The sequence below is a fragment of the Procambarus clarkii genome, chromosome 12, assembly GCF_040958095.1.
Source record: "Procambarus clarkii isolate CNS0578487 chromosome 12, FALCON_Pclarkii_2.0, whole genome shotgun sequence".
Taxonomy (NCBI): Eukaryota; Metazoa; Arthropoda; class Malacostraca; order Decapoda; family Cambaridae; genus Procambarus; species Procambarus clarkii.
The window spans coordinates 25,050,202-25,075,402 of NC_091161.1; positions in this window are offsets into that span (position 1 = coordinate 25,050,202).

Consider the following 25,201-nt stretch of genomic DNA (forward strand, 5'->3'; position numbering starts at 1 on the left):
TTTAGCAGTTTGGTCTACTTTTCACTTATCCTCAGTACACCTTTAAAGGTGTGTCATTGTGGCACTTCTCACAGGGTATCGACCTGCTCAGTGATACGGCGCTCACACACGAAAATAGACCATTGTGAGCCAGGTGACCCGACCATTGTGGTAACTGTGCAAAACTAGCCAAGTGTACAACAGATAGTCTGCAACGGTATTTATCCAAGAATTTCATTAGAAATCTGCAACGTTACTTCTAAACAATACTGCAGCACGCACTCCTGGCGGTCGGACACAGGAATACAGTCAACATGTTACATCAAGAGCTTTGAATCTGGGTATTGGTGGGTTGTTCCTCAAAACAGCGAGGGTTTCAGCTGATAGTTGTTCAGACTCTTAAGTTTTCCAGAGAACAAACCCGTGTGCTGCCTGCTGTACCAGTGGCGCCGGCGGCGAGTCTCATGGCTGGTGATCGGCTCATCCTAGTAATGTAGGTCATTATGAGCTTTCTCCACAGCCTATAGTTCTTAGTTACGACTACCTCTCGCCTGATGCTTCACAACTCTTAATTTGTATTATATCTTCGTTCAATTCTTAATGGATAGACCAAGCCATTATGTAATATTTTATTAGTCTTGGCCTTTACACAAACATGTTTGATCCCTTTCAATTATTAGAGATTCTATAACACTCCTGCCCGCACGCACTCCTGGAAGACACACATGTAGTCAACATGTAACATCAACAGCTATGGAAATCCCTTTCCTCGTATCACTGGAGATTGCCGCGAACGCAGAATGTTTCGTCTGAGAATATTTAATACAAGAACATTAAGTCCAACAGGTGCTATGCATGGATTGTCCACAAGAGTTGCGAGGGCAGCCAAGTACCATATTCTTACACATGTCCCCGACTGTGTACGCCACCAGCAATCTCTAGCAGCTTCAAGCCTCAGTACTACAGGTACAAACGTTACCATCATCCTCCTGGTGGTTCCTGAACCTCGGGCAGCTGTAAGTGCTTGACCGCAGTGGTCACCCATCTGTGGTCACAGCCACCATCTTGTGTAAATAAGGACACCTGGATATGGATTTGATTTTCATTAACATACTATTTGTGTTTAATTGTCTTTCCCTATGACTTCTCCATGCATCATAGTCCACATAAATTTGCCTGTCAGTGCCTGAACAGGTGAAGGCCGAGTCTTGGAAACAAAGATTACCTGACCCATCCCTGGCGTGTCCTACACTGGGCCTGTTGTCCTCAGGAGAGTCGTTAAGTATAGCAGAAATATATTATTTAACAACGCACATTTTAACCCTTTGTCTAGATTAAATGCTCTTTGTTATGCATAGTTTATATCAGTATCTTGTCTGGAGCTTTTGTAAATCTTTTAAATTTGTGGAGAGAGACAAGCTATGTTGGTGAGGCACGTCTAAGTGTTAAGAAAAGGTTCCCTTCGAGAGGGTTGAGTACCCATCCAGTTGGATTGACATGTACCTCTGATACACAGAGCAATCACACTAACCTGATGTATCAATGATTAAATATGGAGCCGTTGTGAGGATTCGAACCTATGTGCGGTGCATTACCAGGAACACGCCCCAGACAACCAGGCCATGATGTGGTCAAACGATTGCAACCTACGGAAGCCCCTTGAACCCTCGGAAGATCAGTAGGACTTACATGGTTTTACCATGAAGAGCTTGGTTGTCTGGTGCGTGTGCCTGAGAATGCCAGCGCATAGGGTACCTGTGCGCATGAGGGCTTTAAGTTGTTACAGATTTTCATTGTGAGAGTTCAAGAACGCATTAAAATGTTAATTCTCAAACTATAGTGTGTTTCTATATCGGAGATTTATGATTTAACACAGTATAATTGATATTAGATTATCCTTAATATTCACTATCAACATTTAAAAAATATATAATTTACTTTCTCAACCTTTTTTTCCAACATTTTTAATATATGCAGCATAATACATGGTGCTTAATACACTGGATGACAAACACATCACAGTTAGGTTAGGAAAGCTAGGTTGGGTTGAATCGTTAATGTATGATTCTTAACGCTAGTTAAAAAAAAAAAACAGATGCTAGGTGTCACTGTTAGATGGAGGAGCAGGTAGGTGGTGGATAACGGCATGAACCGTTAGATGAATGGTGGATCAACAGGACGATGGATCGCTGGTAGGTGAATGGTGCTTTAACAGGGCGTACCGAGGGATACTTTGTGTTAGTATCACACAGAAATCGCTCATTTACGTATAATAGGACTATTTAGGTTAGGTAAGAATAGTTAGTGATGCATAGACATTATTTACACTAAATGCGTAGAGTGGGAGGAGCCGGAGGGGGGGGGGGACATTTGTCACCTGGTGAATGGAAGGGGAGACAGTCAGGAAGGTGTTTTGCACTTGTACGGGAAAATTCATTGCTAACAGTTATTGTATTTCACACCCCCTAAACGTTCACTCATGCTTGCACTAACCTCGACATGCATATCTACTATCTGTCAACCTTAATTGTTTCACAGAATCAATTAGAAACCCTTCCTTGAAGTAACCTTTACACTTATCCTTTGTAAATCCTTTTTTGCTTCACTGAAACCGAATCAATTTGAAACATTTCCCTAAACGTTTCTCCTCCCGAAACTTAAGCCTAATGCTTCCTGTATCTTTCTTGCTAATTCTTAATTAAAGTATACAAAATTATCTACTGTACGAATCAATTTGATTTTTTTATTAATTCTCCTCGATTTCTCCCCTTTCCCCTCATTCAAGAATATTGCCATGAAAATTACAGTTGAAAAACCATACTTCCACTCCCTAATGTACGAAACATTTTTAAAAACTACAGGAATCATTTTGATTTTCCCTTTTAACTTCGTTCACAACTTATGCCCTTAACTACTATTTTGTAACTGTCAAAATTTCCGTTTACTAAGCTTGCAACTTTAAATGGAACACCATTGCAACATGACTCATCCCACGTTTACAATTCTTACCTCTTGTCCTGGTTTGCAAAGCAATTGTATCTTACGTTCTCAATTCCCTTACTATAGTCCTCTGCTAGAACTAATTAATCAAAGTCTGAGGCATGGTATCTTACCCGACCGCTGGATACCGACTAATAATACCCAAAGCCAAATTCACAAACATTCTGACCCATACGAAAAAATTAGTGGAAGGCGTGAGGAGGAGTCGAACCTAAGCTCTGAGGACTCCCAAGCAAACACCTTAGACAACTGTACCACAACATGGTCAAAGGAATTCCAGCCTGGGATGCTTGGGAGTACACAGAGAGAGATTCGAATCCTCCTCTCAAGCTCCTACTCATTTTCTCATTGATACAGCACATTACTGTGATTTCTTCGTGCCTTCAGACCCCATGTCTGACATCATTTAAGTGTTAAGTTCTTGAGAGGATTACACTCGACAGTTAATGTTTGAAATTAGACCCTAACTTGCCCCTAACCTGAATGTTAGGGGCAAGTTCCCTTACTGAAAGACGCATTTAAACTTCCTTTGCTGAATATTTTGTTACAGGGACCATGCTCTTAGGTGGCATTTATTGACCCCAAAACTACTTTTGATACAGCAAAAAAGGGGAAATAAATCTTAGAACGATTAGCCTCTTTGGGATTAGTGGAAGACTTTTGATATAGCTCAAGGGGCACCCGAGTATCAGAACTGCCTCAGTTCTTTCAATGGGGTCAAAAGTAAACATTCTACACCAGGGGTGGGCAACCTCTGGCACGCGTGCCAAACTTGGCACGCCAATGATTGTCTCTGGCACGCAAGAGCATAGGTTACCCTAAGCACAGATGCAAGCACATGTTACCCTAAGCACAGAAAAAAAGCTACTTTCCTTGGGGTATAAGCTTACATGCCATGAGAGTATATGTACGGCCTGGTGGTGAAGAGGTTTAAGCTCTAGGAAGCTAAAGAGGTCTCAAGAAAAAGAAGTTGATCTTGTTGCCATAGTTACCTTCTTTTTTTACGTCATCGATCATGCCGATGTATCATGATTCCCCTCTATTTACTTTGGCTCATATTATATGTAATAAGCCTTTCTAACCTAAAGGCTGCACCCATAACCATAGTGTACATTATGGGTGCAGTGTACATTATGGGTACATTATGGGTGCAGCCTAAAGGCTGCACCCATAACCAAAGGCTGCACCCATAACCACTGACAATCATATCTGTGAAGGCAAAATACGCCATGCCTGTCCACCTTTAAAAATTAATTTCGTAAACTTTGAATTTAAACCCCCACAACATCTCCCCCCCCCCCCCCCACCCTAAACCTCATGTGTTTGAATGCCGCCCGACTTCAGTTTGACGCATATTAATTAAACTCACTTTACTATCTAAATCTAAAGCAACTTCACCTTCGAAAGCTAAAGAAAGATAAGAATTCTTTAGGGGTGATGAAGTATGTGAAGAGATGGTTGCTCTTGCATCACTACCCGAGCATACTACCGGGGCTGAAATATGTAAAACAGTTGTGAACGAATTCTCTACTCGGCAAATTGACATTTCAAAAGTAGTATCCGTCACAACAGATGGTGCCCCAAACATGACTGGTGAGAAGGCAAGATTTGTAAATCTGTTTGCAAAAAGTGTTGGTCATCCACTGATTGGCTTCCATTGCATCATTCATGAGGAGGCTTTATGTGCAAAAGTTGGCCTATAGGAACTGCAAGAAGTGATGCAAACAGTTACCAAGGTTGTTAATTACATTTGTGGTCGGCCTTTAAATAAAAGACAATTTCAAACTCTACTGGATGAGGTAGAATCTGTGTATAAAGGATTGAAAATGTACAACCATGTTCGTTGGCTTAGCAGAGGCTTGGTTCTGAAACGATTTATTGAATGCTTAGACGAGATAAAGCTATTTGAACGACCAACAAGTGTCATACCATGAATTTTCTGACATCGTGTGGGTTTGTAAACTGATGTTTTTTGAAGATTTTTGTGAACATTTAAATGAATTGAATATTAAGTTACAGGGCTCTGGTAAGACACTTTATGTTATGTTTTGTTACATAAAAGCTTTTGAAATGAAGCTTAAAGTTTTTAAGAGGGATGTAGATAAAGAGAGATTTAGATACTTTCAAAACCTAAAGAGGTACATCAGTGATCTAAAAGATGACAGAACAGACCACAAATGTCTTCAAAAGCTGTTTGTAAACATTATCGAGTCAACAGTTTGGCAGTTCTCTACAAGATTTGCCAAATTCAGAGAACTGGAAGACACAGTAAAGTTCATCAAGTTTCCAGACAGCATCAAAATGGATGAACTAAACTTGCAAATGTTTTCATGGATAGACATGGATGATTTTGAGATGCAGTTGATTGAATTTCAGAGTAGCTCAATTTGGAAGCGGAAATTTGTTGACCTTAGAGTTGACTTGGAAAATATTGAGAGAGATTAGAGATGAAAGTAACAAAGAGAAATGCGGAAAACGAAGTATTAAGGACTTTGAATACTATTCCAGAAAATTATGTTTGTTTAAAAAACCTTGCAACAGCATTGCTAACCATGTTTTCGTCTACATATGCTTGCGAATCTTTGTTCTCAATTATGAACTTTGTTAAGTCTCGTAACAGGAGTAGCATGACAGATGAAACTAGCGCTGCATGCATATCTCTCAATGTTACTATATATAAACCCGATGTAAAATCTCTCATCAGTTACGCAGCAGCAGAAGTCTCACTGACAGTATATAGAAGGAGTCAAGTTTATCTGTTGTATTCTATTAAAGTCACAAAAGCTTAAAGGCTGTTGAAATGTACTTCTGAAGGTTAAATAAAAAAAAAAATTCTGATTATTTTATACCATGTTTTACTGCACTGAGGTAATTTATTAGTTTTTCGTTTAAAAAGTTCTTAAGAGATACCAAATATGTTCTAAAAAAATGGTTGGCACGTGGAAAAAGTTTGTGTCAGAGACTTGGCTGATTTTGGCACGCACTCAAAAAGGTTGCCCACCCCTGCTCTAGTGCATGGACTGGTAAAACCTAGCCAGAGTTCTTGTTTTTTTTCTGCACAAATTTCCTGCTTTAATTAGTTGATATATTGTAATGGTTAAATTACGTATACCTTAGTACTTTTGTTTACTTTGCTATTGAGGCAGTAGTTGGTGCATGCACTACATGGGGTGCAGCACATGTGTATGTTATGGTTTTCTTGTAGCACATACCTATGTTCATAAATTTCTTTTGCGGTCCATGGCAAGAGAATGTAATCATCTCTTGCAATGGAGGGATATTTAATTGCTGTCCGTGGCAGGAGAATATTTACACCTCGTGTATCGTTGTACCCATTTTCTTGTGATGGAGAGATGTTACGACCCCACATAAACCATGTAAATATTAGTGTTCCTGTATGTGGAGGTCATAAGCTCAGTCACTTATTTAGGTTCATACACACATACTGAAGGCATGTATATACGGTGAAGAAGTCATAACAATCGGTGACTGCGTAACTCCAGGTACCCCTCCATTATCCCCCTCCCCCCCCCCCCCCTGACCCTTGTAAACTTCTCCAGCAGGGGTACCAATTGTATATAAAAAATGACTTGTGTGTTCACACATTGACGTATATGCCTATCATACGTCTAGTCCTCTGGTTGTATAGTATATTATCTTATAATGTGCATTTATTTCTTAATGTTGAGTTTCCGAGAGTAATGCTATGTAAATGGATCATGCTAACCGAGTTATCACTAGGTCAGATGGTAGGTGATTGTGGGTACTTATGGATTATGGAGTATTGTTATAGTGTTAAAGAATGTGATCGATTCCTTTTCCCACCTGTGTCACCCTTCCCAACTTATGTATGATAGTGTACCACTGCGCCGGGTTGTAGCCTGGTGTGAGCTATGCCTATGTATTAGCCGTTACTGATATGATAGCTGATTCAATATTTATTTGTTTCCGAGTTGTTAACTGATGTGTAGGTTAACTGATGTGTAGGTTAACTGATTTGATAGTTGACTGAGTGACACTAGATTGATAGCCGATTTGCTAGTCGAGTGACAACTGATTTATGTGACTAGTTGAGCCATGTGTTGAAGCTCTCTTCTTTCTGATGAAAGTATCAGCTTTAGTGCATCAGTTATGTATACATTAGTTCTACGGTGACCTAATTAAATTCTACAGTAAACTGGCATTGTTGTAACTAGCCTTTTTATTAATTCCCCTAGACTCTTAATTGAAATTGGCCAGGCTTTGACCAGGGGTGTTGGGTTCATGAGGTCATGACAGATGGCCACGTAGATGCAAGTGCTCAGCCTCCCAAAACTGTGTCCGACGTATATTCAGCTTGCTAGGTTTTGCTCCAGTACTTTCCCCTCACGCTAAAACTTTCCCCTCACGCTAAAACTTTCATCTTGCCAGTCTCCCCTAATCCCAGCAGATGTATCACCCTCTTGGGTATTTTCATTTATATACATTTAATTGAACTGGTGGGATAGAAGACAGACTAACAAGTAAAGATAGAGAGAGAGAGGAGGGGAGAAGAGAATTGGATTGATTGGAACACCACAACTTAATGTTCAAATAATGGGCCAGATGAATTGTTTACCACTCAAGTGGTTAACGCATAGAGTACTTTAGACTATACCTATTAGAGGATCACCGCTTCAAGGTATAGTGTTAAACTATTACAATTATTAAACGTGTTCCCTTCACCTATTGTACTTAGGTGGGAATATGTATTTACTACATAATGCCCAACCGATTTGAAAGTTTTTCCAACTTTAATCCCTCCATACCTGCAGTAGCATTACAAGATAAATTTCTTGTGTCTGGCTGACTATACCTGCAGTGCCGTTGTACTGATGCACCCTCGTACATACCTGAAATTACACATAAAATGCATTAAAACACTAAATTGAAAAACTATGTAAAGTTTGAGAAACATCCTGTAAGACAATCTATCAGGTCAGAATATGGTTCATCTATAAAGCGGACTTACCACAGAATGGCAAAACCCAACCTCAGACTTGACTCATCCACGGCCTGTTCTCAACACAACGGCCAAGTGGTCGTTAACCCGGCAGCCAAACATGAACGTTCTCAACACAACGGCCAAGTGGTCGTTAACCCGGCAGCCAAACATGAACGTTCTCAACACAACGGCCAAGTGGTCGTTAACCCGGCAGCCAAACATGAACGTTCTCAACACAACGGCCAAGTGGTCGTTAACCCGGCAGCCAAACATGAACGTTCTCAACACAACGGCCAAGTGGTCGTTAACCCGGCAGCCAAACATGAACGTGAAGAACGCTTCACATTTAACTTGTCCTCAGTCTATGCTCGTTCTTGCACTGACCCACAACAGTTCATACATTTTAACACTAATTAAAATAGTTTGATATGAACTATTATATTTATTAGGCGAGGGAGACAAGTTGTAACACACACGTACAATAATTTCATTCAACAACTATCATTAGACCTATACACAATATAAATATAGATTAATATTTACTTATATTGGACAAAATATAGTACTTGGTTACAATAGACGTTAATTAAGAATGTTACAAAATGCTAATTAAGGCATCTCTGGGGTTGGCTGCAGCGTGGACGACACTGACTCAGGATGGCTAGTTTCATTCACATACGATGGTCCGGGGGGGGGGGGGTATGTGACGCTTGCTAGATTATAAGTCTTTGGTCCGTGTTTCAAGGAATGAAATCTGATAGTTCACAAGAAACGCCTTAAAATTGCCAGAATTTATCTACTATAATAATTTTGCATTTTTTCCCCACCTGCTTTTGATCAAACGGTCAATTTCACTATGATGTTGATACTCGAGCTGTCGTGGAACAGTTAATCACACATCAGTCGTTTTAAAAAATTTTGTTTTAATTTTTATTAGAAGTCTTAAGCTAGGTAAAAGTCTATTAATAAACATAGGTATAATACTCAATATCATTACCTTAAATGAGTAAACCATAGCTTATTTAATTATTTTAAATACAGTCTTAACATCTTGTAACTATGTTTGTTTAGAGTCAGCAAATATAGACTATTCTACCAACAGAATACAATGTGATAAAATAACTAATCATCTAGAGTAACTTGCCTGTAAGCCTGGCACAGGTAACCTCATGCACAGGACTGTCCAGGTGACTAATTTAGTACAACCAATGAGGCGGGCGCTGAGCAGCACCTCTCCCCACGCCGGCCCGCGCTACACTGCCCGCCGCGCCTCTTGACTAGCTTGGCCTGATGGGTCAACTACCTGTGACGTCATTCACCTCACCTGACATGAGGCCGCCTCACATACAAATCATTCACAAGTAAAGTCACTTCAACAATATTCAACCCGTCCTCGACTCAAGTCCATTACATTCAGCGGTCGACCCCACAGACGCATTAATATATTTTAACATGCTGTTCATTTAAAACGGGAATTTTCTCAAGTATAAATTAATATTATAATATATTGGCATATTGTGTATATATAGGCATAGGATAGGTTAGGTTAGGTCTTTGGGTTCTGTTGGCGATTATTTGTATTTGTAGTACGTGGGTGAAGCATTTATAGCGTTGTGATTCGAACAAAATTCGTCAGTGAAGCACTTGTTCCGGATATGTTCGAACGTCAGCAGTTGTGAGTCGTGTGTAAACCACTTTTCATTCATAAACAGGGGGTTTGGCGGGTGAATGGAATCACTTTTGGATCTTTGTTTGGAGGACGGGCTGCAATATATAGTTTATTTGGGAGTTGCGTGGTGACCGCCGGCCAGGTCGGACGTTCCTGAGGTCTCTCCGCACTGGCGAGTGTTTACGTTGGGTGATCGCTTGTTTGCCCTGCTGGTGGTGGTTTGCCACTGACGGGGTGACGTTTGCTTCGCCATGGGGACGTTTCGCCCTCCAATGAAGAGGATGCTGTCAGCTGGTCTGGCGTTTACGGTGCCGGTGGTCCATCCATTGGTTGGTGTCGCCCTAGTAGACGTGCTGCATGTGCAGCTGTCGGACCTGGTGGGCATCCAGCTGCTTCAGGGCCACCGTGCTGTGGTCAAGTTCCGCCTCCAGGCTGCCTTTCAGGCGTTTCTCGAGCGGTGTGAGGGACGTGTTTACCCTCTCCCTGATACTGCTGGCTCCGTTAAGGTAGTGAATCTTAGTGTCACCTTGACGTCTGTGATGGTGCCCCCTTCGAATTTCAGGACGACTTTTTAACCTCCTGTTTCGAACGGTTTGGGACAGTGTTGAGTGTTCGTTGGAACAAGGTCGTTGCCGGGCACTGTGTTGGTATGCTTGACGGCTCCCGCACCCTGACGATGTCGCTGAAGGGTAGTGTACCGTCGTCGATGTCCGTGTTGGGATACATGCTCCGCTGCCAGTACCGGGGTCAACCGCGCACCTGTTATCGGTGTGGTCACGAGGGTCATCTGGCTGCTGCATGCGACGTGGGAGCGACTGGTCGTGTGCATGTTCTTCGTGTGGAGGATTTTCCACCCCTGTTGCGTTCAGGAGGTGTGGGTGCTGTGCCTGAGGCGCCTGACTGCCTGTCTGCTGCTCCGCCTGTTGAGGCGAGCTCTACGGCCTGTGCGACACGTCTAGTGACACCTGTGGCCCCTGGGGTTGTTCAGCCGGTGTGTGAGGGTGACGGGGCGTCGCCTGAGCTGTGTGTAGTGAAAGGTGTCCCGGTGGAGGTTCATGTCCCGCCCCCGCCTGTGGATGTGATACCGGCTCCCGGGGACGCGGGTTCTGCTGTTTTGGAGGGGGTGCTTCGGCATGGTGAGGTGCCTGCCGTGCCTGTGTGTGTTGACTCCTGTAGTTCTGCTCTTCCCATTCCTTTGCAGAAGCGTGCGCGTCGGTGTTCTGAGGCTGTTTCCGTGGATGATGTGGACAGTGTGGGTGATGTGGCCTCTGTGGACTCTTCGGACGGTGCGGGTGTGGCCTGTGTGGATATGACGACGGTGGCTGTGCCTGTGGCGGGGCCTGCTGGGTGTGGTGTGGTGCGGCCTGTCTCGAAGCGTTCGCGGCGGGCTCGGAGTGTCTCCCCCCTTCGTGGTGTGCCTTGGGAGGAGGTGGGGGAGTATGGTGCTCAGCTGGCGTCCCCCGCCGAGGATGATGGTGCTGTAAGGGGCTCCGACGTTGCTACCTGTGCCCCCCCCCTCCTGCGTCTCCTGCTGTTGGGTCCCCGCAGTGGGGGGTTGTCCCTGATGGTCGGGACCTCGTCGTGATGTTGCGGAAAGATGTGCGCCAGGGGGCCTCGGCTCCTGTGCCTTGTGGTGGGGTCGCTGCCGCGCCTGCAGTTCCCCCTCCTTCCTTGCCCCGGTCTGGGGGTTGCCTAGTCCCATCTGCTGGGGTCGTGCCCTGTGAGGGTCCGGAGTTGGGCCCTTATCGGGATGCCCGGGTGCTTCCGATCCCGTGGTGCTCGTCCACTATCTGGGTGTCGTCAAAGAAGGAGTTTGTTTATAGGGTGCCGGATAGGATGTCTCAGCCGAGGCTACTGCCTGATGGCCGGCTGCCCGCCGACCTGTGGGTGGTTTGGGAAGCGTACCGCTTGCGCTTTCCGTTCCGTAAGTTTCCGGAGAAGTATTAGTTCCCGTCTTGCGCACCCCGCTACGCCGTGCCTGGCTCAGCTGCCACCGTGACCGTGGCGCCCCGCCCCCCGGTGCGAGGAGTCTCTCTCTAACATTCGCCTCTGTTTTCGTCGCCACTCCTCTCTCTACGGCCCATCACATCTACCGCTTTTGACTTTCTTCTCCTCCTCACCATCAACGCGTCTCCTTACATCTGTCCTGGTGCAGTCATCGGGAGGGTTACCCCTTCATGCAAACTGCACCTATTCTCAAGAAGATAGTTTATTTTTATTAATGTGAAGTATGAGCAAGTGTGAGAATGTATTAAAAGCACATACTTCACTACTGGACATTAATCCCACTACCACACCCACCTAGTAGCTTGGAAGCTCCATAACGCCTTCAGTAACTTATGTTGGGGTCTAGACCAGGGGCCAGGTACAGCAAGCAGTTACCGTGTCCAGCGTCCTGTGTGTGTATATATGTATTTACTATGTGGCTGTAGGGTCGAACTCTTAGCTCTTGGACTCCGCCTTTCTAATTTTCGGTTGTCTAATTTAACGATTCACGACCTATTTTTTTCTTTGTCATATCAACTACTTATACACCTCCCCTTTAGGGAAGGCTGCTAGGAAGGCTCCTAGCGTCTCGCCTTCTAAACATTCTTAGATTATTGCAATGTCTCCTTTCACACAACTTTCATATTTGTATTTAAAACTTTGAATCAACTAGCTTCAACGACTTTAACATCTTGCCAGTAAATTGACAACTTATTGACAGCTCTAACATTGAAAAAGATCTCTGACGTCCTTGTGACTCATCGGCTTCTAGTTTTTATCTATAAACCCTCGTTTTGCTGTTCCTAGCTTTGAAGAATACAGCGTTGTGTACCTTGTCAATTTCCTTTAGAATCTTGTATATTGTTAACATATTCCCTTTTCTCCTTTCCTCGAGTGTGGTAAGGTCGAGTTCCCACAATCTTTCCTCATATTTTACGGCCTTTAACTCAGGAACGAGTCTCGTTACATATCACTGAATCTTTTCTAGACTATTATGGTCTTTATTTTTTTTTTTTAGGTAAGAGTTCCATGTTGTGAATGCCTATGTAAGTGCAGGTCTCACCTTCGCTGTATATAGGGCCTAAAAAAGCCCCCCCCCATCCATGTCAAATTTTCTGAAGGATGCACTCAAGTTGTTCAGTATGACATTATGCAGCTGCTATTCTGCTAATGTGGACTTCTGGCATCACAAATGGGGTTATGTTCACTCCCAGGACTTTCCTCCTGATGTAAGAAATTTTCCCTTGTTCCTATATTGCTGGTGTTAATACACCTGTTACATTTTTCGTAACTTTGCATTTGACTGGGTTAAAATTAGGAAGCCATTTTCTCAGAACATTTCTGAAGTATGTCTAAATTTGATTAAATACCTCAAGCTATCACTGTCCTTTCTTCTCGTCAGCTTTGCGTCATCTGAAATACTGATATGAAGGAGCCAATTTCCTGTCAGGTGATTGACAAATAGAAACAGTATGGCACCTAGAACGGAATTTTGTGGTGCTCCACTTGTAACCTCTCTCCACTCTGATGTGTCTGCCCTTTTGCTTCCTTCTTGAAAGATTCTCTCTGACCCACCTTAGGACTTTTTCTGTTACGCCAGCCTCTCTCACTATCTGTCTAGCAACTTGCAGGCAATACTTGTTAGTAATGTGGGTCTGTGTAATGGTGTGTCTACCCCATTTCTTGTATATTGGAACCACATTAGCCATTTTCCTTCAGTCAGGAAGTTCTCCCATTTTTATAGAGGAATTAATTATTACGCCAAGTGGCTTGCTGAATGCTTCAGTTGCCTCTTGGTATGCATAACAAAATTGTGTCTGGTCCTAAGGTGTGTGACCAGTATTGACAGCAGCAGCAATCTAGTAGGGAAGCAGGAATGAGTCTACAATCGAGCCTCTAGGGAGGTTGTAAAGCCGAGGCACGTGCATTGGCAGCAGCGACAGTCCAACAACACAGAGGAAGCGGCAACCCCACAGTATTGAATGCCTTGAGCTTTGCCTCTCAGTTGACATCGTGGAAGTCCCGTCTCTCCCAAGGTTATGCCAATATCACTTGACATGCCAAGATCTACCCATCCAGTAGGCACACAGACACAAATGAGTTCCCTATCACCCCCTCCCCCACCACCACCACCAACGGATTTGTTGGAAAATACACAACCGTAGACCGCCAACACACCAACAGAGAGACTCCATTTCATCTGCGAACCCGAGGCGTATCTTCCTAAGGGACCCACGAAGACGATGGGCTGCTACATACCACAGGAAAAACTCCTGAGAGAGGTGCTCCGTTATGAACCCTTCGTAACAAGGTTGTTTTTAAACTATGATCATACTGAAGTTCAGAGGACTCTAACGTTGATGGAAATATAGTGTAATGTTTAAGGTAAATAAAAATAAAAGCACTTAAAATAACCCGTTATTTTACCCATCACCATGATATGTACAAGTTTATATGTGAGGTCATCCTGAGCGGCGTTACTAACCCTCATGCTAGCCTGCTTCACGGATGACTGACACTATGCCTCTGACGAGGTCTTCAGGGCACCATTAGCCCTTACGCTAGCTGCCGTTATGGAGCAGTCTTAAAATGCCTCCCCCCTCCTCGTTTGCGCACTTGATAGTACGCTCATCCGGCAATGTGCAAAGCGCTCACCTAGCCCCACAGGCTAGCACCTTCCAATAGTGAAGTCCACAGTGTTTAACCATAGCACTCGCCTAGCTCCACTGGCTGGTACCATCAGGAGTGAAGTCCACAGCTCCCAACCACTGCGCTTACCTAGCCCCACAGGCTAGCACCTTCCAATAGTGAAGTCCACAGTGTTCAAGCATAGCGCTTACCTAGCCCCACTGGCTGGTACCTCTAGGAGTCCACAGAGATCACCTAGCCTCACTGGCTAGTCCCTCCAAGAGTAAAGTCCACAGTGCTCAACAAGTCCACTTGGCTAGCACCGTCAGGTCGACCCAAGTACTCTTCCCATGTCCCGGCTTCACTGATTTCCATTGCCGGTCCCTGATTGGTCGTCACCTTCCAGCCCAGTCAACTAGAAGATGGGAAACTATGATTAATGGAAGGTCAACTGCTATAGTTCGGCATCTAGATCGTAGATAGCGCCGAGATCCGTCACATACCCATTCTTGGGCCCCCCCTTCTCAGGGCTCTATCAAACAGGGCAATGTCGTGCCTCGCCCAAGAGCCTCCTCTACCGACTCCTTACAACATCGTTACGACAGCCGACATGCGCTTGGATCACACGGGTACTCTACGAGCTTGCACACAACACTAACAAAGATCCGTAAAATAACAATTTAATGGCAGGACATACAACATTCGATACGTAGTGGCTGATTTCATCGAGTCTGACCAACCCGACGTGCAACCATTAAGCAGCACGTGCGTCACAAATGCTCACATAATCCGTCACTACGGATACACTATAAACCAGTCGCCGGATGAGGCACACGATGGAATTGTCATACTAATCAGACTAAATTATTGACCCATTATGGCAATTCTGACACTTCAGGCCATAAAACTTCACTCACACCCAGAATCATTATTAGTACCACCTACAATCGTCCCAACACCAACATACCACAATATAACTTGACTAGACTCTTCAACTTCACCAACTTGCCCGTCATTCTGAAGGCTGACCTGAATGCTAAACACCCCACATTTCACCATAACACTCCAAACCAGTACGGATATATTTTCCACCAAATATACATGTAAAACTACTAACGTTCCTGGGACCAGACATCCACACGTCCTATGCTAACAACGGCCTCAGGCGACCTGACTTTATTCACAAACATATCAGGCACCCCACCTACACCACACAACTCCCTACCCCCCCTCATAGGTTCGGACCACATTTCTGTTACCCTCCATATCTCACAAAAAAATATTCATAGAGGGCCTCCCACGTTTTGCATACAAAAGAGCTGACTGGGCAGTATTTACAGTATGCAAGAGACAGACCAAACATTCACATATGATAAGACGCCCGAGGACACTGACACCCAACTACACCTTATACAATACAGTCACAAGCAGCGGCGGCAACAACACCGCTCATCACCCACATGAGAAGGTACTCGTTTACCTCTTTCATACGATCCAGGAGACTTATTACACACTACTGTGACGGGAAAAAATAGTTGTTATTGCAGTCTTCTCTAGGCCGATGGAATGCCTGTCACAAATTTAAAAATAAAAGTAAAAAAAAAAGTTAAACTGCAAGTTGTCTTCACTGTGAGGTTAACTGTAGGAGAACACTTACAGAACAATAATACAGAACAAAAATTTAAAAATACTTTACTTTAATAGAAATCTTATTTTAACAAATTACAAAATAAAAATGTTATCAAATTTGGCTTTATACAGAGTGCAAAGTTAACAAGATAAACAGACAAATTTACGTTATGTTAATACTAGAAAATATGGTGCATGAATACTGTGAGTCAAACTGAATAGCTCTGTTACCACACCGGGGTATGTCAACAGGTCTACTCAGCAAGAGCACTCAGGAGTAATCTGAATCTTGGAGAGCTTGGTAGCCCTATTTATACAGAATATTGGCCAGGTAGGTGGCGCTCATAGCTTCTTTAACTATGAACCGGCTCACTTAAACTGCTTGTTTTGGAGGGCGTGACCTCCCAGCAACCTAGGTGGGGTGATGGGCAGTGGGAAGGGGGGTGGTAGACTGGTGGTATTGTCTAGACGTCTGGAAGTAGTAAGTAATTAATTATCAAAAGAAGGCACCAAAGCTGGGAAGGCTATGTAGCACCATCAAATACGCAAAATAATCAGAGGGCGCTAAATATCACCAAGGATGCCAATACGAGAACAAAAACGCATAAGGCGAACGATGTCAAAAGTATCCGAGTCTCCAAGAATTCTAGCGAGGGACAGGTGACCGCGAGGGGCGGTCGGAAAGCAAGACACACGCTCGTCCTGGAAGTCAGGACATTCAAGAAGGACATGCACGAACGTAAGAGGGACAATGCAACTAGGACAATAAGGAGCAGGGCGACGCTCCAAGTTACCATGGGTTAAGCGAGTATTGCCAATACGCAACCTCGCCAGAGCTGTTTCCCACCGCCGGTTACGGTGGAAGGAGGACTGCCACGAGGAAACACAACATTTAAGAGTACGTAGCTTGTTACCAGTAACAGACAACCAAGAAGCCTGCCAACGGGTAAGGACTGAGGAATGGATAACCGGGTAAAAGTCGTAAAGGCATTCCGTATTCCGAGAGATGGGACAAGAGCGGACAGCTTCCTTGGCGGCAGCATCCGCACGTTCATTTAAAGACACACCAATATGGCTGGGAACCCAACAAAACTCAACCGACTTAAATTTACTGTGAACGAGAAACGGCCAATGCTGGATCTCGACAACTACTGGATGAACCAGATTAAAGGACCCGAGAGCCATGAGGGCACTACGAGAGTCAACAACAACTACAAAAGAAGACTGACAACGAGAAAGCAGGAGACGAAGCGCATAGAGAATAGCATAAAGTTCCGCTGTAAAGATGCTAGTCTCCGGAGGCAAGCGACACATAAGTGCGATCAGGAAAAACAACAGAGTAGCCAACACCGTCCGCTGAATTAGAACCATCGGTGAAGACAGAAACGGAGCGGGAGTGAGAAGAAAAGTGCTCGAGGAAAAGGCGTTTTAGAACCATAGGAGGGGTAAAAGCTTTAGTGATACTGGTCAAGGATGTACAAAACCGCGGAAGAGGGACCCTCCACGGGGGCAAAGAAGGAACAACACGAGGAGAAACATCAGAAATACGAACGGAAAGAGAATCCTGTAAGCGAGATAACCGGACAGAAAGAGGGAGGTGGTGAAGAGGAACAGGAACCGCAGGAGGGGTAAAAGTTAAAGCACGACAGAGGCGAGAGGAAGGATGTTGCAAGGACCGCGCAAGATAGCGAAGACAGTAGCGATCACGGCGGTCCTGGAGAGACAGGAAGCCAGTGTCAACATACAAGCTAAGGATGGGAGTCGAACGAAAGGCACCAGAACTGAGGCGCAACCCAGTATGGTGCAAAGCATCAAGACGGCGAAGAGTAGAAGGAGAAGCAGACGAGTAAGCAGGGCAACCATAATCGAGCTTAGACAGGACGAGAGAGGAATGTAAAGCAAGGAGAGTGCGCCTATCTGCCCCCCAAGAAGTATGGGACAAGACCCGAAGAAGGGTAAGGGCCTTAGCGCACTCAACACGGAGGTAAGAGATATGGGGAGACCAAGACAAACGAGTGTCAAGGAATATCCCCAAAAGCTTCGCGGAATCTTTGTATTCAAGGGGATGACCATAAAGTGACAAAGAGGGACGAAGAACAACCCGTTTCCGCGTAAAAGTCATGGCACAAGTCTTAGAAGTAGAGAACTTGAAGCCATGATCTGTGGCCCAAGACGACACGGCATCAATTGCAAGTTGAAGCCGGCGTTGAAGGAGAGGCGAATCATCACACTGACAACAAAGGGTAAGATCATCGACATAGAGAGCGGAGAAGACACCAGAAGGAAGAGAGGAAAGAAGACCATTGAGGGCAACCAGAAAAAGAGTAGTGCTCAGAACACTACCCTGGGGCACACCTTCGTATTGCTGAAAAGAGGGAGAGAGAGCGGTACCAAGGCACACCCGAAAGGAACGACGAGAGAGGAAGCTGCGGAGAAAGAGAGGGAGATGACCACGAAGGCCAAAAGAATGAAGTTGAGATAGGATATGATAACGCCAAGTGGTGTCGTAAGCCTTTTCCAGGTCAAAAAGGACGGCAACAACGGAGGTCTTCGCAGCAAAAGCAGTACGAATATAGACCTCCAAGTTCACCAGGACATCTGTCGTGCTGCGGCACTTGCGGAAACCAAATTGAGAAGGGGAGAGGAGGTGATGGTGTTCCAGGAACCACATCAGACGAACGTTAACCATACGTTCAAAGAGTTTGCAGACACAACTTGTGAGAGCAATAGGGCGAAAGTCCTTAGGGGAAGTATCCAGAGACCCCGGTTTGCGAACAGGGAGGACAACGGCATCGAGCCAGCCCTCAGGGACTGACGACGACTCCCAGATCCGATTATACAGACTCAGTAAATACTGAGACGTGCTCGGAGGGAGATGGCGAAGCATCTCATAATGAATACCATCGGAGACCGCCGCCGTAGAACCGCAGAGGGCCAGGGCAGAACGAAGTTCAGAGAGAGAGAAGGGATCATTATAGGGAAGCTGAAGATGAGTGCAGAAATCTAAAGGACGAGACTCAAGTACAGGTTTACGAAGAAGGAAAGATTGGGGAAGATGAAGACCAGAGCTAACAGAAGAAAAGTGGGAACCCAGTTCGGAAGCGACCTGCAACGGGTCCGCCACAAGAGTATCATGGAGGTGAAGGACCGGTGAAACATCGGGAACGAACTTACCCGCTATCTTGCGGATACGCTTCCAGACCTGGGCCAGAGGGGTCTCGGACGTAATTGTTGAGACATAAGATGCCCAACATTCACGTTTAGCCGTACGGATGGCCCTACGGGCCACCGCACTCGCTTTCCGAAAGAAAAGAAAAGAATCGGTCGTCTGCCTACAGCGGTGCCTCTTCCAGGCTGCACGCTTACAGCGGACAGCCCGAGCACAGTCCGCATGCCACCAGGGAACGCACTTCCGTGGACCCCGAGAGGAAGAGCGAGGAATAGAGCGGAGAGCAGCGTTGAAGACAGTGTCATGAAAAAGGAGGAGAGCGCGAGAGAGAGGCAGAAGGGAGAGGTCAGAGGGAGCAGCACTGAGGGTAAATAGGGTCCAGTCTGCCTTAGCAAACCGCCACCTAGGGAAAGAGAGGGAAGGGCGAAAAGAGAAAAAGGAAACAAGGATGGGGAAATGATCACTTCCATGGAGGTCATCAAGAACCTGTCACGTGAAATCTAAGTAAAGAGAAGAAGAGCAGAGAGAAAGATCAAGACAAGAAAGGGTGCGAGTCCGAGAGTCCAAATGAGTGGGCCCACCAGAATTCAGAAGAGACAGGGAAGAAGAGAGGAGAAACGGCTCAAGGAGGTGACCCCGGGTATTCGTCAGAACGTCACCCCAAAGAGAATGACGACAATTGAAGTCACCCAGCAGGAGCACAGGCTCCGGCAAGGAGTCTAGGAGGTGTTTCAAATCAGGAAGAGAGAGCGGGACACTCGGGGGAAGATAAATGGAACAAACTGTGTACCATTTCCCCACAAAGATACGAGCAGCAGAACAATGGAGAGGCGAAGGAAAAAGCAAAGGAACAAAGGGAACATCAGCACGAATCAAGAGAGCAGAAGAATTAGAAGCCCCAGCAAAGGCTGGGGGGGGGGGGAGAGAAAGGAATAGCCACGAAAACGACCAGGACGAGCACCAAGCATTGGCTCCTGGAGACAGACACAAAGGGGCGAAAACCGCGAAATCAGAAGTTGGAGTTCGAGGAAATTGACGTAATAACCTCGAACGTTCCATTGAAGAATGGACAACGACGAGAAGAGAAAGGACAAAAACAGAGAACAAGGAAGAAACAAAGGCGAAAGAGCAACAGACCACGTTAAAGAATATCAGGGTCGGGATCAGGGTCAGCAAAGTCAGGGTTATGGGGCATGGGTAAACTGAGCAAAGACGGAGGGAAGGAAACGGGAGAACAGATCAGAGGAGGGCGGGCGGGGTACGGAGGAGGAGGAAGAGGAGGAGACAACGGAGAGGAGCAGTCAAGGACAGCAGCAGGAAGAGGGGGAGTAGAAAGAGGGGAGCGCACCCCAGCAAGAGCAGCAACCGAAAGGGAAGCAGGGGCCAAAGAAACCTCCATAGCAGGAACAGGGGGCGTAAGTACTGAAACGGGAGGGGAAGGAGCAACAGAGCCAGAAGTAGGAGCTGAGGAAGAAAGTGAAGCCTTCTTACCCGCCGGGGAAGAGGAAGGAGAGGAGCCAGGCTTACGCTTCTGACTTAAGAGACCGGTGTCCCAGTAACTACGTACTGGGCAACGGATTCCAGTGTCTCAACAGGAGAAGCCGAACGAGAGCACACACGACGGGCGTTAGGAGAGCGATGGACATCCGCCCGCACCGACAGGCGGTGGGGAGAGCCGACAGATGGAGGAAGAGGATGGGAAGGAGGATCGGAGGGGGACGAGGAAGAAGACACAGAAGACACGACAGACCGGGTAGAAGGAAGGGGAACCCCAGACAGAGGACCAGGAGGAGGATCCTTCGGGAGAGAACCCAAAGGAACAAAGGAGGGGGCAGTGGGCGCATCAGGGTCCAAGGCCCGGAAACGGTTGCGAGTCTGAGGAAGGCGGGAAGGACGAGGAGAGGAAGAGCGCAACACGCGAGCATAAGAGATACTAGCATAAGGCGGGAGCCGGCGAACCTGGCGTCTCGCCTCAGGAAAAGATAAACGCTCCCGGTGCTTCAAGTTAAGGACGGCTGCCTCAAGCTTGTAATGGACACACGCACGGGAGAAGGTAGGATGGGCCTCACCGCAGTTGAGGCAACGAGCCTGGGGAGAAGTGCACTCCGACTTAGAGTGACCGTTGCCACCACACAAAGGACAGAGAGAGACAGTCCCGGAGCAGCGGAGGGCACCATGCCCAAACCTCCAGCACTTGTTGCAGAGCCGAGGAGAAGGAATGTACTCCTGGACAGGGCACCTGGCACCAGCAAGAATGACAGAGGGTGGAAGGGTCCTACCATCAAAGGTAATCTTCACAACCCGGAGGGGTTGACGACGACTACCACGAGGGGGACGAGTAAACGTGTCCACCTGGAGAATAGAATGGCCCTGGGCAGCAAGGATATGTTAAATATCGTCGTGGCAGTCGCGCAGGTCCCGAACACCGGTCGCAACATGGGGCGGGAGCAGAATAGTGCCAACACTGGCATTCAACTGAGCGTTCTTCGAGACCCGAACAGGGGTCTCGCCAAGGCAGGATAAGGCAGCCAAGCGGGAAGCAGCATCCTGAGAAGGAGCAGCAGCGACACGTGTACCGAGACGAGTGGGGTTGAAAGCAATGGAGGCATCCACGGAATCAACGAGATGTCGATGGAGGGAGAAATCGTCAGGAGGCGCAGAATCAAGAGGGAGGAGATCAAAATATTCGGCCCACGAAGCGGGACCAAACAAGGCTTGATAGGTAGCAGAACTGGAAGGAATCGAGCGAGGGCGGCCGTGACGAGGACGGCGGTGAGAACCCCCAGAGAGAGAGGGGTTAAAAGGCGCAGTAGTTACAACTAGAGAAGGAGCCGCGCCAGGGGACGAGGTAGTCACCACTGGGGGCTTGGGGCTCGACCCAACCACAGAGGAGGGAGGGGAGCCAGGGGAAGGAGTCAGAGAGGCCAAAGGAGGAGCAAGGTCGGGGCCCAATGCAGCGGAGGCTACAGAGCCCGGTCTTCCAATACGGACCGACCCGGGGGCTTGGTCGCCCACCCCACGAGCCTGAGAAGGTAAACCAAAAGCAGCCGAAACAGGGTTTATCATCATGACGAAAAGAAGAATTCATTCACGAATGTGCCCCCACACCCACCACGGAGCCACAATTAGAGGCAGGACACCCAACAAGAAGCTATCGCCGATCTTGCCGGGGCCTCCTAGGGGTGCGAGATCGGGTTCAGTGACGAAAGGGGGATTGACAATAAAAGGTTCCCCTCGCTCTCGACGTCGGGTACTGCAGTTCTACGGGTGCAAGAGTATGCCTCCTCAAGCACCCGGGCGTCAAAATAGAAGAAGTCCAAGGGAAGAACCAGAACGAGCAAAAGGTCGGCAGGAAACGGCAAGCAGATAGGAGAAGAGGGGGGAGAAAAACGAAACAAAAGGAAAAGATGCCCAGCAGAATTGGAGAGGACGGCAGCAGGAGCACAAGGCTAGAAAGGGACAGAGGACTGTCCCAAGGAGCATCACACTCCGGCAGCCGCGCACTAAGCCCCCACACGGCGACAACGAGCTGAGCGGGGAGGGGGCTGGAAGTAGTAGTAGTTGTTTTTGGCTGCAGTTCTTGATTAGACATGTAGAGAAGTAGTAGAGTAGAATAGGTGATAATGGTTTAGGCCGAATGTCTTCCTAGAGATTTTACTGTGACACTACCAAAACAGATTCATACAAAACCAGCACAGACATGGCCAAGTACTCTTGGGCCTCACTATACTCAGCAATCATGTACTGAATAGTCTGGTCAATGATCACACCAAGCACTGGACACGCCTAGTTTTGTATTATTTATAAAATAAACACAAATTGTTCAAATACACAGCACAAATACAAACCCTCAAGAATTTTGGAACTTCATTAAAAAAATCAAGGTAAACAACTACACCTCTTTAAAACAAATTACTTACTCGCAACGACAAACATCACAGAGCCGCAGATGTCATACAAGTTTTCCGGCAACACTGGCAGACAATCTTTCACCCACACAGCCAACTGCACTTCAGAACCGTTGACACCAGGAGAAGTCAAGATGATGCTACTGAGCACCCCCCCCCTTCCAACAGAGACCCGGAGGCCTCGGGTATAGGCCATGAACTCATTAGACGCCTCCCTATGACGCTTATCACCGGCCTGACTGCTCTCAATAATGCCTCCCTTGTTCCAGATAATTTTCTCAACTCTTAAAAAACAATACTATTCTCATCTCAAAACCAGGAAAATCACATAATGACCCCAAAAACTACCGACCAATCAACTTACTTGAAACGCTTGGGAAGGTTTTCGAGCATCCAGTAAACCTCAGACTTTGACATCATCTTGAAGACAGTGACCTACTAAATGAAAGACAGTTCGGCTTCTTGTCCCACAGGTCGACGCATGACGCTCCTATAATAGTGCTGAACTACATACTAATCAACCAGAAAAAATGCCACAAGACAGCACTAGTGACCAAAGACGTCGAGAAGACCTTCGACAGGGTATGGCACGAGTTACTTTAACAAGATGTGTAACAACTCTGACCTGCCCTTGAACACTAAGAAACAACTCTGCAATTACTTGGACGACCGACAGATAAGGATTCGCTTTCTGAGCCTCCACTCTCACTACTTCCCTCATCACTCAGGGATCCCACAAGGCTCCGTTCTTGCACCAAGACACTGTGCACTACAGAAATTAAATTCCCGATCAAATACAACCAAAAATATCTCGCGTTATGCTACACAGTTGATATGAAAACTAATGACAGAGTCCTCACATCGATGACCTTTCAAGCCTAACACAATGGGAAATATACATTACATGGAAGTACGACTGGTAAATACAGTCGAACCACATTAAATCCACCATCACATACTTCTACCATAAATGTGCTAACACAATGGACAAACTCTACTCGCAATCAATCCCAACATATATTCCCGTCACCAAAAACACTACAATACTCTGCCTAAATCTTAATAACTTACGAATACACTGCACACAAACATGCCAAAGCAAAAAGTCTCTCCTTCGACTATGCAGACTCAAACACCAACCCATCAAAAAAAAAATAAAAGCTACACATGTCTTAAGCCCTAATTCGTCCTCTCTTAACATACGCCCCAATGTACCTAATGCTCTCGGCCAACACAAGTAAGTAATTATCAAAGAAGGCACCAAGCTGGAAAAGTTTTGTAGCACCATCAAATGTGCAGAATAATCAGAGTGCTAAATATCACTGAGGATGCCAATACGAGAACAGATACACATCAGGTGAACGATATCAAAAGAATCCGATTCACCAAGAATTCTATCGAGGGATAAATGACCACAGGGGAAGGTCGGAAAGCAAAAGACACGCTTGTCCTGGAAGTCAGGACATTCAACAAGGATATGCACAACAGTAAGAGGGACAATGAAGTTAGGACAATAAGGAGCAGGGCAGCGCTCCATCAGGTGTCCATGAGTTAAGCTCGTATTGCCAATACGCAGCCCTGCCAGAGCTGTTTCCCATCGTCGGTTACAGTGGGAGGAGGAAGGCCACAGTGGACGCACTACGTTTAAGAGTACATAGTTTGTTACCAGTAACAGAAGACCAACAACCCTGCTACGGCAAGGATGCCGGAATGAATAACTGGGTAAAAGTCGGAATAAGGATTACATTTACGGGAGATGGGATAAGTGCCGATAGCTTCCTTAGCGGCAATGTCCGCACGCTCATTTAGAGACACCAATATGGCTGGTAACCCAGAAAAAGTCAACTGTTAAAACTATTGGAGATAAGAAACAGCCAATGTTGAATCTCGATGACTACCGGATGGACTGGATTAAACGATTCCAGATCCATGAGGGCACTGTAAGAGTCATCTACAACTACAAAGAGGGATTGACAGCGAGAAAGCTGGAGACAAAGAGCAGAGAGAATAGCATAAAGTTCTGCCGTGAAGATGTTAGTCTCCGGAGGCAGGCGACACATACAGGTGTGGTCAGGAAAAACAACAGTAGCCTACACTGTCTGCAGACTTAAGACCCATCTGTGAAGATAGAAACTGTGCAGTAATGTCAAGGAAAAGGCGTTTCAGAATTGTAGGAGGGGTAAAAGCTTTAATGATGTGGGTCAGGGATTTGAACTATAGAGGAAGGGGAACCTCCACAGGGGCAAGGAATGAACAAAATGAGGAGAAAT